Genomic DNA, 15,079 nt, shown 5'->3' on the forward strand with positions numbered 1-15,079 from the left:
CTAATAACAAATCTGAGGGCCAAATATAGGTATAGGAATTGTCACAAACAAAATGGCGGCCGCCATATATTCTACAATAAAATGTACGCTACGGTCCAGTGCACGGACTAAGGAGCTGCTTTCAGGCCATATAAATAAATAAGGTACTGTAGCCAGCGCATGGGAGCGCATAGTATACGCCGTTAAAAGCTAATAAAAACCGCGAATCGCAAACGCGCATGCGCTTGCGCTTACCCCAGTAAACTCTTCCGGAGCGTGCTGAGAAAGTCCCGCGCATGCGCAGTAACACTGGGAAGACGCAGGAAACCCGGAAGTCATCCAGATAGAGCCCTGTACATTTAATTAAGGTGCGTGGCTCCTCTCTCTTTATCCATGAAGAAGTCCCAAACTGTTTAAAGGGACGAAACGCGTCGGGGACGCTCTGGACACAAGTACATTGCTCCCCACAGTGTATGAGATACACATCAGATAAGATTTCTATGTTTTATTTTAATGTATAGGTCCATTTATCTTTGTTCATACTATTAAAACCTTTTTAAACGATAACACGTTATCCAGTCGTTCCACTTGTGGGAGATTTTTTTTATTGAAGGTACACACTCTGGAAAGGTCCACAGGGATCCATGTTGGTACCCGGAGCCCTGACTAGTGAGTTATATTTTAATCATTTCACACTGGGTGTCTCACATTCTTTTTACCACACGGTGGCAGTATATCACCAAAAATCACTAGATTGCACAAAGCACTGTGATTGATATTTTTATCCTTTTCCTTGGATCCTTATATTACAACCGAGCTGTCAAGCTGTGGATAGAAGGAGATCAGAGGAAAAGGAGGGATTCATAAAGATACTGCTATGAGCATTTCAAAGCGTATCTTCCGGTACGCATAGCACTTTATTATTTAAGGATATTCACACTTTTTATATATTCTTTAAACACTGGAGACGCAGCTGTCTAGTACCATTGCTATACTGTATATTGAATTTGGCCACGTCGGAAAATGTGGCACCCTGAGACATTTTGCTTCCACTTGTATTATCTTGGAGTGTTTTATATTGGTTTTTGCATTATTTGTTTGTATATATCTTACAAAATACCACTATCAGTAAAAGCACTGTATTTAGTGCATCAAATTAGCACTTTAACCTTGAGGGTTGTAGCGCTCAGTGAACCACATATACACAATATACATACTTTTTACCTATATTTGACTAGCCTGACGGGCATTTTTTGAATATATTTGGACTATTTACTTATACTGTATTGTGATATTGCATCGCACTAGTTTTTTCAAGTTGTTATTTCTCACGGTTCTATATTACTGTACAATACAATTGTTTTAAACTTTAGGGGGGAAATTTACTACGACTTCACCACAGTGTCCACATTATTAGATTAAAGCGTACATTTCCACTCACTAGGGTTTATTGCTGTAACACATGTAAAGGTTTCTTTTTAGGTAAGCGTACCAATAACTCACAATTCGCCGGGATTTTTTTTTTTTTTCAAAATAGTTTTTATTTAATCAGTACAAATTTTGGACAGTACAAGTTTTGAACATGAGACACCTCACATAGGGCCACAACATAAATTAACCATAGCAGGATAGTAATGTAAGGTACAAATGAGTTCATGTAACCTAAAACTGTAACGTACCGACGTATTTATCAGGCCAGAAGGTGAAGACTCTGGCCAATATAAACAAAAAAAAGGGGGAGGGGGACTAGACGTGAAACAAAAATATAAAGACACAGGTAGTAATTCGCACAGGACAGACACACAGGGAAATAAACATGTGGGTAAGTGGGAGGTAGGGGGTAGAGGATCCAGGGCACTCATTCAAACATCAACCGAGACATTTAGTATCGAGGCAGGGTCCATCTGGAGGGAAATTCCTAGTGGGAGGTTTCTTTTCTCTCTATAGGTACACCACTTAGACCACTTGGATTGGGTAGAGTTGGCGGAGGAGGAAAATTTGTAGTCGATCGTTTCAAATAAATAATGTTTATGAATTTTACCCAAAATGAGGTGGATATCAGGAGTCTCCGGGGACTTCCAGTACTGGCCAATCGCTGCTTTAGTGGCAATTAGGATCTGACCTGTCAGATATCTATCTTGTTCTGGGATAGAGGGGGATATATGGAACAGTGCGGTGACTGGGTCCATGGGCAGATGAACCCCTGCAATTTCACTCAACAGGGTAAACACTTCCCCCCATATCGGCCGTAACTTTGGGCAGTCCCAGAAGATGTGCAGGAGGGACCCAACAGATCCGCACCCTCTCCAGCAGAGGTTAGAGACTGTCGGCCATATTGTATGCATCCTCCGAGGGGTGAAATAAGCTCTATGGCATAGTTTGTAGTACATTTCCGAGTGACTTAAACATTTTGAGATCCTAAAGCAAGAGAGTGCGATAAGATCCCATTCTTCCCTAGTAAGGGTCCTACCCAAATCGGTCTCCCATCTGACCTGGGACAGTAATTTGTCCGAATGTAATCTATTTACTAGTACGTTGTACCATCTAGAGATGCCCCCTTTATTGTTCTGCGAGGTCAGAACTATGACCAGTCTTTTTGGGAAAGAGAGTGACACTGCAGGTCTACCAGCAGCTGCAGTCAGCCAGTGTCTTAGTTGCAGATATTTATAAAAATCTTGTCGTGGTATACCAAATTTCTCTGAGATTTCCGTAAAGGACATAAGATTACCTACTGGGCAAATATCCCTGAGCGTGGTTATACCATTTGTTACCCAGTTATCTAATTTTAAATTGGGGATGAGGGAAGCTATAGTCATGATGGCCAGGTCCGGACCGGGCAGGGAGGCCTCCGCTTCTTTTGCTATTACGTCATGCCAAGTTAGTAGGGTATCTCTAATAGATATTCCTGGACCCCCCCAAGAGGGAATTTCCCCCCTGGGCAGCCAGAACAACTCTGACAGACAGATTTTAGGCAGAAAGGACTGCTCTATAGATACCCACGGCTTCACCTGCCCGGTGGCGAACCAGTCCCTTGCCTGGTTAAGTACACAGGCTGAGAAGTAACTCCCCAGATCCGGGTATGCCACCCCACCCATTTGCTTGGAGAGGATAAGGACCTGCTTAGCTATGCGAGGTCTAGATCCTTTCCAGATATATCTGGTGAATAGTTTATTAAATTCCAAAAAATAGGATTTAGGGGGTATCCTTGGGATTGCTCTAAACATATATAGTATCTTCGGGAGGAGTACCATCTTGGCTGCTGCGATGCGGCCCAGCCATGAGATTTCATGAAAACCCCATTCCCCTATCAGTTTATCTAACGCTCCTATTAGAGGCTTATAGTTGCATCGGAAAATGTCAGGGGACCTAGCGATTTGGACACCTAGATATTTAATCGATGTCAATTGCCAGGCATATCGATATTGATCTTTCAGCCGCTTAACTCTCTCTAAGGGAATGTTAATAGGGAGAGCTTCCGTCTTGGTGGTGTTCAACTTGTAGTATGATACACTAGAGTAGAGGGTCAGAACTTTGTGAAGCTCGCATAACGAGACCTCCGGATTAAGTAAGCACAGCAAGACATCGTCGGCGAATAAACTAATTTTATGATTTATCCCTCCCAGTTCGGGTCCTTCTATGCGGGCAGAGTTCCTTATTTTCTCCGCTAGAGGCTCCATAGCTAGGGCGAATATGAGTGGAGAAAGGGGGCAGCCTTGTCTGGTGCCGTTTGTTATGTTAAACATATTGGATAAACAACCGTTATTAAACACCCTCGCGGAGGGAAATGAATAAAGTGCAAAAATGGCATCTAGAAATCTACCAGAGAATCCATATTTAAGCAGAACTGATTTTAGGTACCCCCAATGTAATCTGTCGAACGCTTTTTCAGCGTCTAGGGACAGGATTAACAGAGGGGTTTTTTTGAATTCACAACTCTCAACAATATTAAGTACTCTACGGATGTTGTCCGGGGCCTGCCTGCCCGGTACAAAGCCGACCTGATCAGCTATTCGCCGGGATTTTTAAAGCACATCTGGGTTTCTTTCACTTGAAAAATACTTTTATTGCTACACAGGAAAAACAATATAAAAAGGGACCACAAGTACACTGAAGAAATAGATCCAAGGGTTAGTGAGTGATGTTTTGTATGATTCACATTAGCAATACATGCATAAAAATGCATGTTTTGAATTATTCACAAATAAATTATGCTATGTTATAAGTTATGTTACCTACTTATATGTAATGTGTAGATATGCATTTATGAAACAAATTTCCCTATGGTTCCTCCTCTTCCTGGAGTATTCACTTCCTGATCCCTGGGTATAAATATGGATGCAGAGACAGGCCTTGAAAAAGATTCTTATCGAAACGCATTGGCTGGCTTTCTAGACTTGCACAAAGAATTTATTCTTTTTTATTGGACCTTCTTTTTTATTGGACCATCTTGTCACTGTGGGACGTTGAACCAAGGTACTGGGTTTTTATTCACCAAACATCTCAGACTTATCCGGAAGGTTTGTGATGTATTGCTAATGTGAAAAATCCCTATACAGACAGCGCTTGGAATATATCCTTATTCTTTTTTTGTATATCATTGTTTACTTGTTTTGGTTGAACAAGCTTTTTAGGTTATATGGAGCTGCTCCTCTGTCCTTGCGTCTTGGAAACCTCCAGTTTTTTTTTTTTTCCAAAATAGTTTTTATTGAGTCAGCAGTAATAAACAGATGTGTCGAAAGTACCACATATTACTCAACTCCACATGTAAAAAAAAATGACAGTTTGACATATTCGGGTACCAAGGTATCTGATCGACATTGGCAAATACCATACTGACTATATTTACAGTAAAGGAACAAAAATTACTAAACACAAATTTCAGTCTTAGCAAACGAAGTCAGGTACTGATGGGTTTCCCAAAGGGGAAACATGGACTCATGCTAAAAAAGGAAGAAAAAAGCAAATAGAAAGAAAGGAGGGGAAAGAATACTCACAGTACAGACACAGAGGGGTAAGGGTGAGGGAGAGGGATCCCGTAAGATGTACCTTTTGTTAACCCGTTCAACAAGCAGACAAAATCGGGGATAGGTCAGTATGGTTAAGTGGACCCAGGGGGAGATTTTTTTTCTCTCTGTATGTAGTCCATTTAAACCACTTAAAGTGGATCGAGTTAGCCGAAGAGGAGTATTTATAGTCAATAGTTTCGAATAAAAAGTGTTTAGGGATTTTGTTCGCAATGTGGTGCATATCAGGTATCTCTGGGGATTTCCAAAACTGGCCTATTACCGCCTTAGTGGCAATTAGTATCTGGCCAACTAGATATCTGTCTTCCCTCGAGACAACTGGGGAGAGATGAAATAGGGCCACTACTGGGTCCATAGGAAGGGACACGCCCACCACCTCGCTCAAGAGGACGAACACCTCCTCCCACAGCGGCTGCAGCTTCGGGCAATCCCAAAAGATATGTGGGATAGACCCGACACAGCCGCAACCTCTCCAGCAAAGGTTAGAGACCGTTGGCCACATTTTGTGCAGCCGCTGGGGGGTTAGGTATGCCCTGTGGCATAGCTTGTAGAACATCTCTGAGTGGCTTAGACACTTAGAGGCTTTGAAGCAGGACAAAGCGATAGCATCCCAGTCCTCTCTGGCTAGGGCCCTACCCAAATCTTTCTCCCATCTAACATGCAAAGCCAATTTATCCTTCGGGGAGCCACTAGTTTGCTCATTATACCATCTGGAGATGCCTCCTCTATGCGCTTGCGAAGTCAACATTGCCTCCAGACATTTAGGAAAGGCAGGGGGCACTCCCTACTTGTCCGTACAAGAAGTTAACCAATGTCGTAACTGTAAATATTTATAAAAGTCTTGCCTTGGAATTCAAAATTTTTCTGTTACCTCTGTCAAAGACATGAGTTGTCCCGATGGGCAGAGTTCCTCAAGAGAGGAAAGGCTATTTGCTACCCAATTATCCAGCTTCAAATTGGGAATAAGGGCTGCTATCGTCGAAATGATTAACTTAGAGTTAGGTAGCGGGTTGTCCCCCAGCCTGGACACTAGCTCACGCCAGATTGCTAAGGTGTCTCTAATTGCGGCACCCGGTCCCTTCCAGGACGGCCCCTGCGGGAGCCAGAGCAAGTCCGCCAGGCGGATTCTTGCTATAAATGATTGTTCTATCAAAACCCAGGGTTTAACCTGCCTATCGGCGAACCAGTCTCTGGCTTGGTTCAGCAGGCAGGCCGAGAAATAAGAGTACAACTCTGGGTAGGCTACTCCTCCCACATGTTTTGGTAAAATAAGGACCTGTTTAGATATACGAGGTCTAGACCCCTTCCATATATACCCTGCAAAAACTTTATTAAAATCAGAAAAAAAGGATTTAGGTGGGATTCTAGGAATGGCTCTAAACAAATATAAAAGCTACGGGAGTAACACCATCTTAGATGCTGCTATTCGTTCCAGCCATGACACTTCGTGGAGACACCATTCTTTGACCAGTTTTTCGAATGCCCTAAGTAGAGGCTTATAGTTGCATGAAAAGATCTCAGAGGTTCTAGCAATCTGGACACCCAGGTATTTTATTGAAGTCAACTGCCAAGCGTATCGGTGTTGGTCTTTTAAAAGCTTGACTCTCTCAAGGGGAATGTAAACGGGAAGGGCCTCTGTCTTAGAAGTGTTTAGTTTGTAATATGAAATCTTCGAATATAGGGACAATACTCTATGGAGTTCAATCAGAGAAGATTCTGGGTTAAGTATACATAGGAGGACGTCGTCCGCAAATAAACTGATTTTATGAGATATGCCCCCAGCTCTGGGCCCTCGATAAGGACAGAGTTTTTAATTTTCTCCGCTAAGGGTTCCATAGCCAGGGCGAATATGAGAGGGGACAGGGGGCACCCCTGTCTAGTGCCATTGGATATGGTGAACGAGTTACACAGAAACCCCTTAATGAATACTCTCACGGAAGGGAGTGAATACAGTGCAAAAATCAAATCAATAAATCTGCCTGAAAATCCAAACCTACCCAAAACGGCCTTAAGATAGCCCCAATGCAGCCTGTCGAGCTCTTTTTCAGCATCTAGCGACAGAATTAGCAGAGGGGACTTCTCAAACTCGTAGTTCTCTACGATGTTGAACACTCTGCGGGTGTTGTCCGGGGCCTGTCGGCCCGGAACAAAGCCCACTTGGTCCGGTGCTATAAGCGAGGGCAGGAGGGGGCCTAATCTGTTGGCAATCAATTTGGCATAGAGCTTAAGGTCAGTATTCAGAAGTGCTATGGGGCGAAAGTTTTGCACTGCCATCGAGGGTTTGCCCGGCTTAGGGATCGTTACAATCTGCACCTCAAGCATTTCCTTAGGGAGTGTTCCGGTCTCAGATGCGGTATTGAATACTTTCAAAAGGACCGGAGCGCCATTTACTTTAAACCGTTTATAAAAGTTGGAGGGGTACCCGTCCGGGCCCGGAGCCTTATCTCTAGGTAAAGAGTCTATGGCTGCTTCAACTTCGGGTAAGCTCCAAGGAGAGCATAAAGAGTCAATAACCCCAGGCTCCAAGCTCGGAAGGGAAACACCATCCAAAAACTCTTCAATCTCAAAAGCGGTGGGCTGTGGGGTCTCCGCGTCAGACCTCAGATTGTAGAGTGTAGAATAGTAATCAGCAAAAGTGTTAGCGATTTCGAAGGGGTCAGAAACTTTGGAGCCAGCAGCGTTATAGATATTGTGGATTCTGGCCTTAGCCTGCCATCCCCTCAGCTTCCTCGCCAGAAGACTTCCCGCCTTATTACCCAAGAAAGAGTATTTCTGATTTAGTTTAAATAAATTTTTCGTGACACTTCGAAGGGATAGTGTGTTTAGCTTTTCACGCGCTGTGCAGAGAGATTTGAGAAGTAGTGTATCTTTTGGGTCAGCTTCAAGTTTAACTACCTCTTCCTCACACCTCTCTACCTCCTTCGCCTGCAGTCGCTTAAGTCTGGAAGCAGCTTGGATAGCTGAGCCTCTGACTACAGCTTTTAACGTACACCAGTGGTTGTAGACACTGGTATCTACCGGGTCATTAGTAGCCAGGAAAGTCAGCAATGAGCTCTTGATAGCATTATAGGAATCGGGGTGTGACAGGGCCTGTGCCCCCAACCTCCAGGGACCGGGTGATACTCTGCGGGAGACTAGCTCACATTTAATAAACAAAGGGGAGTGATCGGACCACGTCATCGGTAGAATACAGGCCTTGACGACAGATTGCAAGGTCCACTTGTCGGTTAGGGCTAAATCTATTCTAGAATAAGTATGATGGGGATTGGAATAAAATGTATAGTCTCTTGTCGTGGGATTTTTTGTCCGCCAGGCATCATATAGCCCATATTCACCTAGCAATTGTCGGAAACCAGAGGACTGGCTCGGGAGGGATTGGGAATGACCACTAGTGGGTTTAGATTTATCCATCGCATCGTCTGGAACCATGTTGAAATCACCAAGCACAATAATAGCACCTCTAGAATGTCGTTCTATTAGAGCACATAATTTCCTACAAAACCTAAGTTGGCCTGAGTTGGGGGCATAGCATGATTCTAAAGTAACAACAACACCTTCTAATTTACCCACCAGAATGAGGTATCTACCCTCCGGGTCTGTTAGTTGAAAGTCAACGGAAAGAGAGCATTTGGAAGATACCAGGATAGCTACTACCGCTTTCTTAAGAGGGCCATTAGCTGCATAGCATTGGGGAAACCTATTATCTGAAAATTTGGGTGGAGCAGATTTAATAAAATGCGTTTCCTGTATTGCTACTATATCAGCTTTCATCTTATAAAAGGAAGACAAAGCCAATTTCCGTTTCTGGGGGGAATTCAACCCCTTAACATTCAGAGATATTAAATTTACCATGGGTCAATCCGGGGGATAGAGAGTATCCCAACCTTTATTAGAGAACCTGGAGTACGGGGGAAGGGGAAGGAATGAGAAAGGGTACACAGAACAAGAAGAAGGGGGGGGGACATGCAAACAAAAATAAATGGCTCCGTACGGAGTCGAAGTGGGGCACCTGGAACAAGGCGCCGCACCAAACATTGTAGGGGGGGGGGGTAGTGACCTCTCACCCCACAGTATCAGCAAAACAGTATTGTGGAACTTTGTGAGACTGCGTCAATAGGTGAGTTCCGACTAGACAACTGTAACCACAACATTAGATATGCATTTGAAATAAGGAGTTCAAATTTTACCTCCGCCTTAAAGCATTTCTCTGAGGAGACCCAAATGAGGACGGTCGCTTCTGGACCACTGCATTTCAGTGAATAGCAGAAATAAAGGAACAACAAAAATCTCAAACACATAATGCACATAGTCCACTTCTGAACAGTAAAGTGTCTCTATGAAGAAAAGGATATTAATCAACCAGTCGTCCTGCTGAAGACGGCGATCAGGAGAGGGGGGGGCGAGGGGGCTAACAGCTTCCACTTGTGCAGCAGCTTCGTGCCCTCTTCTATCCCGGAGATGGCGACAGTAGATCCATCTTTGGAAACCAGTAGTTTTGTAGGATAGCCCCATCTGTACAATATATTTGCCTTCCGTAATGCACTTGTTATTGGTTGTAAGGAGCGCCTTTTGTTCAACGTAGCACGGGACAAGTCTCCAAAGAGTTGTAGAGAGCCCAACACCTCGGCCTATTCAGAGGAAGGCCTGGCAGCCTTCAGAAGGGCTTCCTTAATGTGGAAAAAATGAACCCGCATCAAGACGTCTCTGGGAGAGCCCTCAGGTGCAGTTCTGGGTTTAGGCAGTCTATGGATCCGGTCTAGTAGAAGATCCGCGCTGGGCGCAGAGGGGAGGAGTTTCCTGAAAATATCCAGGGTGGAGGCTGCTGTTTGATATATTTTCAGGAACCCCTCTCAAGTTCAGATTGTTCCTGTGCGACCTGTCCTCCAAGTCACTGACTTTGTCACGTAAGGCCGTCACTTCATCTTCAAGAGCTGCATGGGAGTCAATGAGTGTATTATGCGATTCAACAACTTCTCCCATTTTGGTCTCCAGGTGATTTGGTTCGGTCGCCGAGGTCCTCTATCGATCTTTGGCAAGTTTGAAAGGATGTGCGAAATTCTGCCGTCACTTCCTCTTTGAATTGAAAGAGTAGTTGCTTTAAGGTCCCAACCGTTAAGGCCGCGTTGTCCTCAACCGTTGATGGTGCCAGAGAATCAGCGCGGGGGGTTCGGGTTGGGTCAGTGTCGTTCGCAGGGGAGGAGCGGTCAGCATCCATCTCGCTAGTTGTAGGACCCTGATTTTCCAGCCGTCGTGGAGACGTTCTGAAAAAGGGAACTTGTGAAACAGGTTTAGACACCTTGCCCCTCTTGGAAGGCATATTTGAAGACCAGTAAGACAGCAATACAGAGCCCGCAGGAGGATTAGGCAATACAGGAGCACAGTGTGTTTCTCCAAACGGCCTGGTATAGAGTCAAATAGAGGATTAGCTGATTATGTGGTGCAGTCTGTAACAATAGATAGACACTGTGGGGTGGAGCACATTAAGCATTTAGCATCTGTATCTCTTTGCTGGCATTTTAACTAACATGTGTGGCTGCCAGATCATATTCACTAGGGGGAAGTACCAGCAGCTTCCAGCAGGTGCAGGGTTAATCAGTGCTGGGAATCCCTGCTGCAGTAGTGTCCAATATGGCCGCCACTTCCAGTATAACAGTAGGGGGATATGGAGGGATGCCACCTCCAATATGGCCGCCGCTGCTGCACTGCTCGGTCAGACTGTGGAGCACAGGGGCGCCCAGGCAACCCACCTTAGGTCCTGCGGGGGTCCCCCCAAGGAGTCCTGGATGTGTCTGTCTAGTCTGTGCGGCCACAGGAACCCGTCAGTGCAGTGGGGAGAGCTCCGCCGCGGCCGCTCCGGGACTCCAAGATGTCCGCCGCTGATATCAAGCTCTGCTCCAGCGTGTCCTGTCTCCCGGAGAATGAGGTGACTTTATGGGGAGCGAGTTCTGTAGTCTGCCCGGGGGCGGGGAGCCCGCGCCGGGCGCTTCTCCTCTATTTATTGTATTGTGCTTTACAGCAGAGTCCCGGCAGCGGGAGCGCGCCCCCCGTCGGGTCCCGGTCCACAGTGAGAAGAGGGTAGTAGGCCGCAATCCGCGGAGACCCGTAGACGGGTCCCCCGACTCCGCGACCGTCCCCAACACTGTCCCCTCGTGACCAGGAGGTGCTGCCCAGGTGATTTTCCCCAGGAGGGATAGCAGAATTGCCCCAGGGGGGTGATATACAGGGCCAAGAGGCAGGAGCACTGAGGAGATGCGACTGTCCTCTTCTCCAGCTAGGCCACGCCCCCCAAAACCTCCAGTTTTTTATATCTAGTATACTCTGCTAGTTCAGGGAACTACTTAGACTTACTGTATATTTGTTATATTATACCTCACATTATGTTTAACTTTGTGATTAGGGCTTGAACCCCTACATTGGGATGCACCAGAAATAATGTTATTCGTTTTCTGATAATCTACCTTATCACTATATGCCCAAAATATAACAATTTATTAACTATCGGGTTTAGGGTATTACCTTAAACTTTGATATATCCCTCTGTTGCAGTTACCTGATTCATTTTCTGTTTTATTGGGTCATGGACAAATTTGAAGATAAATACATGCCAGCTAAACAAACCTCAAGCAAAACCAGAAAGGGTAAAGGTTCCTCGCAAAAGTCAGGCACACCTTCACCCACTAATTCTGTGGAATCTCTGGAGGATAAGACTCCTCCGCTAACAGCTAAACGATTTCAGACTTCATAATGCCCCTTGTGGATAGGAGATTTGTTGATTTACAAGCACATCTTGACGCAGGCTTAGCCTGAATAGATTCCCATACAGCTCGGATAACTGCATTGGAATCGAGGGTGAGTGACGCGGAAGATTAGGTTCACACTTGTCAAACTTACTTGACAGCTCATGCTAGACCCAACAATTACAGGTCAAAGTGGAGAATCAGGAGAACAGATCATTTAGCAATATTTTAAGATTTTTGGGGATACTTGAATCCTATGTAGGGCCCAGCCCTTACCTCATTTCTTAGCTCTGATATACCCACTGCATTGAAATCCCACTTTATGGATCGATATTCCTCACAAAGTTCACCTCAGAGATAAATATTCAGCTTTCTCACAATAGATGAGGTTATAATAAGGATATGTTCTTCAGGCAGATACGGTTCATCTTCTAAAAATTTGTATGCTCTGTATCTTAAATAAGGTAGTTATTGTTTTTGAAAGCATCCCAGGTTTCAGTTTTTATTAATTATACAATGCGTGCGCACTTCTAGTTTTAGAAGATGCCCACCACTTTGTTAAACGAGAAAAAGTTGAAAAGAGTTTTGAGACATTAAGGATATTTATTATGCATGTACAATGTTTTAATGTAGTTACTGTTGCTTTTTATAGTTCTATTTTTTAAATCTTTATGTTCATACCAATGAATACGAAGGTTTGGAACTCTGAGTGGACCACCACTCTACACTGTGTATTATGGAACACTTCCCTTTTTCTGGGGGAGTGTAGATATGCCATCCCTTGTGCAATCCCAGTCTCATTGTATTCCTCTTAGTCCATTACAAATAAGCTCTTGGAATGTAGGGGGAAGGGGGAAACACCATTGAGACAGAGGCGTATATCCACACACCTTAAGCGTTTTCATACAGAAATTGTGTTTCATCAATAGATGCTTCGGATGGATGATAACCCTAAGACACCCTATTTCGGGGGTAAACCTGACCAAGTCCAATGATATTTCTCAGCAATTCCAAGACTCTTTTGTATCGTTGTTTAGTTTCTCCCCAGTGAATGTAGAGATCCAACAATAGTTTCTCACAAGTGAAGTGTAGCCCTCATTCACTCAGGAACAAAGAGACCTACTTGCAGGACAGATTACTATGGACAAGATAAATTATACAATTTCCAATTTGCCTCATGGCAAAACCGTGGGACCTGATGTCCTATAAGGTAACTACTACCACCCAGGGTTGCCTACAGTCCCGGATTGGCTGGGAGGATCCTGTAAATCGGATCCCCCTCCTGGCCCCCCTGGAAAGGTGGGCAATCCTCCCAGATTTCTCAGGACCCCCCGCATCTCCCTGACCAGTGTTAAATTACCACGACGTGTGACTTTTCAGGGGAGCATACAGGGATAAATATGCAAATAGCATAATTGTATTGCCTGCATTAATTAATCAAACAATTATTCAATTAATCAATAATCTGAAGGAAGTGGAGTTTTGGCTTGGGGTGCAATGCAGGCCAGGGGGCCATTTCTACTGCCAGTTGGGTGGGGCAGCAGGAGGAGGATGTACATTGAGTTTCTCCTGCAGATAGATGTTTTCCTGCGATTGTGCCCAAAATCACACTCCAAAGTGCAAAACTGAGATATTCCAGCAATCTCCTTTTAAAGACGCACATTTATGGCCCAAAAAAATTCCATTTCAAATTCAAAATCCAAAATAATGCGATCAAGTAGGTATTTCATTGGCGAGTTAGCAGGTTTTTTTTTTTATTTTTTTATTTTTTTTAATTTAAAAATTCTTTATTAGGTTTTGTATATAAAAAAGACAATAGAAGACGTGAATAATATCCCAAACATACATTTACAATTCACAATACATACATTTACATGACTAACATACAAATAACAATTACAGGTCATTAATTAATTACAATACATTATTACTCAGCGCATGCTCCTTCTAGCATTCCTTATTAATACAATCCGCTTTTTATCGTTATTTTGGGATTTCTATTCTTTTTTTTTTTTTCCCCCTTTATTAGGCATTGGTCCATGCAACACATTAACAATTAAGTCAATTTCTAACCCTTTATATATCAGGTTTTATAGTGTAATTTTCAGGTGCATTTACTTGTGAAGAATACTTTATTTATATATTTAAATTTTTGTAACTATTACTTTAGTGTTTACTCGTGCATAAATTCATTTCTATTAATTTATTTTTATTTATTAGTCTGTGCATTTATTGTGTAGAATCCATCTTATACATATTTATCATTTGTGTTTTTTTTTTTTTTTTGTGCAATCCTTTTATTTTCCCTTCCTTTTTTTTTTTTTTTTTTTAAATATATATATATAATTTGTAAGCATGTATTGTTTTCCCGTTTCCCACTTCCTCCCCCCTCCCACTTTCCTTACCCCTTTTCTTATGTTGAATGAATCAATGCCCATCGTATCACTGTTCTTCTTCGTCATTTGTTTTATGCAGTCTGGAGTTCCGCCATCTATCCCATTTTTCATGAACCTAGTCATCGTATTTCTTGTATAATGCATATAGTTCTCATGCCTAATCACATCTCTCACCAAGGCTCTCCATTTTACTATATCTGGTTGATTCACTGCAAACCAGGTGCGTGCAATGATCACTTTTGCCAAGGTCGTCAAAGTAATAATATACTGATATAGTTGTGTTGTATTGCATCCCCCTAACTCTAATCCGAAAAGACATACCCTAGGGCCACACTGTACTATATTTGGGACAGTGAGTCTAATATCATTCCATACCTCCTCCCAAAACATTTGTACTCTAAAGCATTCCCATATGAGGTGCCAGAACCCTGCTCCTTCCGTGTTACATTTTGGGCATCTAGTATTATCCCTTATACCTGCCTTATGTAGCATCATTGGGGTACGGTATACCCTGTGGAGGACATAAAAATGTATCTGCTGGTATCTGATGCTGCATGTGGCATGTTTGATTGACCCCAGTATGCTTTTCCAGTTTTCTGCTGACAAGTGACCTATATCCATTTCCCATTTATTTTTTAATCTTTCTAATATCTCAGAGTGTTGATTTGAGTTGATGTTGGCATATAGTTTTGAGACCTGCGACCTCCTGCTCATAGTTTGTAACATTTTCTTAATGGGAGATGTATAGGTTTCTAAAGTGTATCCTCCAAATTGCTTATATATGGCATGTCGCAGCTGTAGGTATCTAAAAAATTGTTTATTTGGTATATTAAATTCAATACTTAATTGACTAAATGGCTTAAATTGATCATTGTCATACAATTGTCCCATTTCCACTATACCACTTTTTTTCCATATATTGTCTACTGATATTTTTGCAAGC

The 15,079-nt window shown here is 43.3% G+C and overlaps 1 protein-coding gene across 4 annotated transcripts in view; it reads left to right on the top strand.

Moving 5' to 3' along the window:
- Window positions 1–222: 222 nt before the first annotated feature.
- TBCE (tubulin folding cofactor E) overlaps window positions 223–15,079 on the top strand; it is a 116,524-nt gene continuing 101,667 nt past the window's right edge. The window contains exon 1 of one of the 4 annotated variants that reach the window (XM_083176452.1): window positions 223–347. The gene's annotated coding sequence lies outside the window, so the exon portion shown is untranslated. The other 3 variants (XM_083176451.1, XM_083176454.1, XM_083176453.1) reach the window with 3 other exon arrangements.

The sequence above is a fragment of the Crinia signifera genome, chromosome 3 (genome assembly GCF_055691185.1).
Source record: "Crinia signifera chromosome 3, ASM5569118v1, whole genome shotgun sequence".
NCBI classification, from domain to species: domain Eukaryota; kingdom Metazoa; phylum Chordata; class Amphibia; order Anura; family Myobatrachidae; genus Crinia; species Crinia signifera.